This window comes from Carettochelys insculpta, chromosome 33 (assembly GCF_033958435.1).
Source record: "Carettochelys insculpta isolate YL-2023 chromosome 33, ASM3395843v1, whole genome shotgun sequence".
Taxonomy (NCBI): Eukaryota; Metazoa; Chordata; order Testudines; family Carettochelyidae; genus Carettochelys; species Carettochelys insculpta.
Genome location: NC_134169.1, coordinates 1,006,176 through 1,012,067, shown reverse-complemented (window position 1 = coordinate 1,012,067; position 5,892 = coordinate 1,006,176). Strand labels below are relative to the sequence as shown.

At 48.8% G+C, this 5,892-nt stretch overlaps 1 non-coding gene across 1 annotated transcript; it reads right to left on the bottom strand.

The window, feature by feature from the left end:
* Positions 1-1,136: 1,136 nt before the first annotated feature.
* Positions 1,137-1,209, bottom strand: TRNAV-AAC (transfer RNA valine (anticodon AAC)). The gene has a single exon. It is a non-coding gene; the product is annotated as a tRNA-Val (tRNA).
* Between the last annotated feature and the right edge of the window lie 4,683 nt (positions 1,210-5,892).

Here is a 5,892-nt window from a genome sequence, read left to right as displayed (position 1 = left end):
GGTGGCTGCAGAGTGGGTGTGGGGAGCATGGGAGGAACTTCAAAGCCCTTTGTCTGTTACTAAGGCAGGGAGGTGATGCCCTTGATTCTTGTTATTCACCAACAGGTCTATGCAGCCAAGGGCTCAGCATTAAGGGAATCTCATTAACAGTGTGTATTGTCTCCTGGCCCTCTCCTGCCCCAGACCTGCCTCTGCAGAGACATCCCCCACACTAGTGAGCGACAGATTTGGCCTGTGCTTGGAGTCTGCCCAGCACAGGAGCTGGGAGGCAGCAGGCTCAGCTGTGCTAGAAGTAGCATCACACAATAGGACTGGAACTCAACAAAGCTCAGCAGGATGGTGCCTATAAAGGCTCAGTGAGGATGGGATTCAAGCCCTGCAGAGCACAATGGATTAGCCGTCCATCCCCTTCACCACTCGGCACCTCACCCAACGTGCCTGGAACTTTTCCATATGTCCCAACTTCAACCCTGCCAGGAACCTTTCTGCCACTCACTGGCTGGCCGGGGACACAGGAAGGGCAGGTTTGGCCCAACAGGGCTATGATCACTCATGTCCCCTGCAGAGCTGCTTCCTGGGGTGAGCAGGGGACTGTAGTGCCCTGCCCTGGGAGCAGCACAGCTCAGCCCATGTGTCCCTGCTGGGTGGGTCCAGAGCAGGGCCATGGGCAGGGTCTGCAGCCTTTGTGTCTCCTCCTGTCACGCTCTGCTCCTTTCCAGCTGCTCTGTTAGCACAGCAGCTCCAGCTGGATTGGCCCCTTCTCTGCCAGGTCAGTCTGTGAGGGGCCGATGGGAGGCAGGTTCAGGAGCAGGCTTTGGCTGGGTCTGGCTGGGACTGAACATGTGGGATCAGGCAGGGGCACTTGCCTGGCACAGCTTCTTTTGGCTGAGGGGCAAAGATAGCTCTGTGATTCCCAGCCAGTGACACCAGTGAGGGAAAAGCCTTCAAGTACATGCTGGGACAGAGTTTCTGTGCACTAGCAGCAACGCATCTCCTGGGCTCTCCTGCTGTACAACAGGGTCTGGTTCAACTTCTTCTTGTCACATGGGTGCTGGGCTTATCTGTAAGAGAGGCTATAGGAGAAAGAGATGAGCCCTTCTGGGCATAAGAGTGAGCCCCACCAACAGAGACATTAATGCTTCTGCCTGGTTTTGAACCACGGACCTTTTGCGTGTTAGGCAAATGTGATAACCACTACACTACAGAAGCTCTACTTTCTTGTCCTCCCCTAAATTGCATCCTCAAGCCACGGCTTGCCCTGCCACATGTGGACAGGGGACCTTATCGAAATTGAGGGGAGTCCTTTACCGGCTCAGCTGCTCGAGGAGAGGGAAGCAGCTGCACTCACAACTGGGACTTTCAATAGCAGCTCTTCCAGAATTGAGGTCCTGACCAGTTATGCAAATAGGACATGGAATATTTAAGTCTGCACCTCATTTGCATTTCCTATCGGTCACATTTCCACGCCACTTCCAAAAGGGCTGGGCACTGTAGCCACAGCCTTGCTGTGTAGATGCTCCACAGGGCTTTTTGAAAGAACTGTGGCTTTTCTGAAATAAAACTCTCTAGTGCAGACATAGCCATGGGGAAAGAAGTAGTAAAGGAGAGCCAGGCTGCAGCCAAAACAATTGCAACAGCTTATAACAAAGAAATGTGTGTGTGCATAACAGAACACAAGAATTCTTTTAACAACTACAGAACAAACAAATGTTCAAACACCAGTTTTACTCTGAATTTGTGTTATTCACTTACACAAGGACAAGGGTTTGAGCGCTCTGCCACTTGAACTAACACCTCTACCTAGGAGCAACTCTTAACCCACTCACCTTGTTCCTGAGCCCATAATGGGCCTCTCTCTGCTCCTGAATCATTTCTGGAAGGGCCACTTCCAAGGCATTTTTCAGGTGGGCTGGCTAGCTTAGCTGTTTGGCTTCTTGTTGTAATAACAACAAGTTGGTGGGTTTAAGTTTACTTGGTATACTTGGTAGACTAAGAGTTCTATGTTCTTACTTAGCTCACAGCTGGAAGTGGGGAAGAGAAGCTGGTGGGAAAATCCATTTCAAAGTTTTGTGTAAGTGTAGACACGGCCCATCAGAGCTCCCATCAACCCCCTATTTAGCAAATATTTGCATGGAAGAATTCCAGCCCTGAGTTCTGCAAGCCGGCAGTTCCCCCTTTGTCCAAAACTTTTTAGCTAACGACAAAGCACCTCCAAATGTTAGGTGAGGGTGATTCTTTATGAAAACCAGCTGTGCTGGAGAACACCAGTTTGGTGTTGAAAAAGACGTGCTACTGTGGTCTGCCTGAGCAACTCATCAAACATTACAGATAACTTGGACTGAGAGTTCCCCTTTTTCACCACTGCCCAAGTGGTCTGTGACTCCAAACTCAAGGTTCTGTCTGTCCCTTATTTCGGTATTCTGGTCTCCCAAGGGGGGTGTGGGTTAAAATCCCACTCTTAACATCAGTTCTATTCTCTGCATGCTCTGCTGGCCTTGTTTCAATGTCTCTGCTAACATTGCGCCAGCCCTTGCTATGGGTTTCTGTTAGACGAGTGGCACGACTGAGGCACAATTCAGACACGAACTTCATCGAAAAGTGATGGAGAAACTCCCACTTCTGCACTGCAGGCACCCAGTCATGTAGCCAGCACCTGTACCAGTCACCTATTTTCTGCTCTGAGAACTACAAGAATGCCAGGTTTGTAATACGCCAAAGGAGATTTTGCCCCTGTGGGTCACTTCTCCACCTTGCGGTTGTGCCCTAAGATAGCTGTTTAGTCTCAGCCTATGGCCAGAACGATGCCATGAGAGAGGGAGGGAGCCCCACACCTGTCTGTGGTGCTTGTGGTGCTCTCGTGGGAGAAAGGGAAAGATGTTCAGTCCTGCTCCACACCACTCACACAGGGCATGGGAACTGTGGTGGGAGTGGCAATAGCCTCAAGGGGCTTAGAAAGAGCTACAGGTGGTAACTTGACCCTGTGACTGTCTAACATGAATCAGGGTAAACAGGGCTGCCAGGCTATGTGATGAAGTGGGGGATACCTGTGTGTGTGTGAGTGGCTCACAGAGGGTGTGGGGCTCCTGCTGAGGGTAACCTTGACGACCAGGTAACACCTTTGTACTGCAGACAAAGGAGGAGGTGGAGCCTGAGGGGTTTGAATTGGAACTGGGAGTTGGAAGCAGTTAGTCTGGGCTGAGGGAGAGAAAGACAAAGGAGGGGGCAAGGCCCCAGCTCTGGGGGCCCCTCGGGGCCTCCTCTCCCCAACATGGATTGGACTGGCTGTCTCTGCCTGCTGCACTGACTCCTCTGTACGATGCTGTGTCCTGTCGGCTAATAAACCCACTGTTCTCCTGCTAAGTGAGAGACTCTCCTGCCTACGGCCGGGGTGCAGAGCTTGGGGGACCCCAGAACCCCATCACAGGCTGGTCCAGGGTTGGTCTGAGACTGCCCAGAACCCAGCAAGGGTTTCCTACAAATTTCCTACACCTCATTACCATACGGTCACGTGATTTGGAGTCCAGAAGATGCTCTTCCAGACTCCTGAACATCATGTAGAAGCTGGGCCCTGGAATATTTTTGAGAAGAAGGGGCCTCTGGAAGGGCCCCCTGGGCCACACTTCTACATGGCATTTTGGAGTCCGGAAGGTGATGTAATGCTAATGAGGCACAGGGAATTTGCATCCATACTTCATTAGCATCTTTCGCTCTGTGTATTAGCATGCCATTTCCAAAGCAAGTGACCTGTGTAGAAACAGCCTATCAGTCACGCTTTCTAGTAACTCAGGAACATTCAGGGGGAAAAAAGCCCCAAGTTTAACCCAAACTGAAAAGTTTCAAGGATTCCTAGTTTTTCTACCATACTTCAGAATAAGCAATTGTTGTTAAAATTAACAAATATTACAAACATAGAGGTATTTGTAGAGTGCACCCTATGCTTGCAATAGATTTATTTCAAAATATGAAAGAAGCATCTTTTAAAAAAAAAACAAACTTTGATATTTGCAAAGGGTCCTTATTCCAGACAAGGTCACATTGACATTAAGGATTGTTATGCATGATGATTTACTGTTAAATACTCTAAGAAAGTCCTACAAGGCTCTGGTTCCCACTGAAACACAGAAAACAGAATGTATTTTAAACTAAGAGGGGCTAAAACCCGAAAAGCAGCTCAGTTATGGACACAACATTTTAAGGACTGTTAAGTGTCGTGATTTACTTTATAATCCTATAAGAAGGTAAGACAGGGCTCTAATTTCCAATGAAACAGGAAATAAATGGACTTTAAGCCAAAATGAAAAAAATAGACCAAAGAAAAAAGCCCAGTTGTGCAGGCATCTTAACTACCCCCACGCCCCACTCCCCTTCCCTTCAGAAAAGGAGAACAATAGGGAGGGGTGGTGGGTTAATCAACCTGATAATTACAGACTTTTTTTTGAACAAAGAGTTAAAATGGTATAAAAACTTCAGGGTTGTGGAGCCAGTTCTCTTTTCAAGAAAAACTCTCTTGATCTGAGGTGCTGTTGGATCTCAAGACCAGGTCTGTGGCTTGTTTATAAATAGTCTTTTAACTCTCTCTGAACTCCCCTTATAGAGTTACACAAGAGGGTCATAGAAACACAGAATCTTCTCTTTTTTCAGTCATCCCATCTCAGCCTCGCAATGTGTACGCCCAGAACAGAATCCCATGGTTGAAGAAAACATAGCTCTCTGCAAAACCACACATTTATCTCCAATGGTCCTGCACCTTTTCCTTCAACAAGGAGTATGGCCGAGAGCACCCGAGGACCTCTAGATGCTTCATCCCTCGGGATCACTTCTTCAAAGACTCTTCCTGGAGTTGTTTTGTCTTTGTAACTATTGGCCTTTACAAACGAGTGGCCCTGCCTACTTCTTGCCCCTCGCCAAAAGCTTGGGCACCATCCAGTTACACAATGATCCTGGGGCCAAGTGGCGAGGGTGTGGAAAGAGACTCTTGTGGCAAAAGAGTCAAATCCCATCTCCTTCCTTGCCATCAGTATCCTGCCGTCCCCTGCGGTCCCTGGGTGAACCCAGGAAGTAAGGGAGAAATGGGGCAAAAGAGGAACTCAAGCTCAAGGAAGCTGCCAACATTCCTCCTGCCTCCCAAGGACACTTGCGATCACAGCAATAGCTGAGAAAAACATCTCCAATATTGAGGTGATGGCCTGAAAGCCTCATAAATAGCTGCTGAAATAGCTCAGTTGGGAGAGCATTAGAGTGACGATTTAAAGTTCCTTGGCTCAATCCCAAGCTTCAACAGAGCTTTTCCAAACTTTGGCCAGAGAGCAATTAGTGACTGCGTGGGGCCTTGCTGCTGGCAAATGCTCCTGGAAAGGATATTGTCGGCACTAGTGGGACACCAAGGCGCTAGCATGCTCTTCCTTTCTTCTCTTGCTCTTCCTCAGCAAGGGGAGGAAAAAAGACCCCATTGTGCCCATTATGATCCAGGCAACTTCACAGATCTTACTGAGTGTTCCCAAAAGTCCACTGCTCAACAGTAGTTGTCCCCTTTGCTGCACTTAGCTGCCTGTATGCTGTTGATTTCTTCTCTTTGAGGCAATAAGAAGAAGCCGGCTCAGAAGTTGCTGAGCTCGCCCATCTTCCCTGAGATGTGAGATTGCCCCCCTCCACTTGAGACACCCTTTGAGGTGGTGGGCCGAGAAGCCTTTAAGGACTCTCTTTTCTTGGTTTCCAGCTTTAAGCTGCTGGATGAGGAAAGAGTGGCCAGGCAAGTGGGTGGCTGAAAAAGGGAAAGAGGTCTGACAAACAGGAAATGGTGGAGTGACAACAAAGTCCACAACCCCTTGCATATTTTTCCAGCCAACTAAGTGCAGCACCAGATTTGTGCTTGGTCCACAGGGAGGGCTTTGA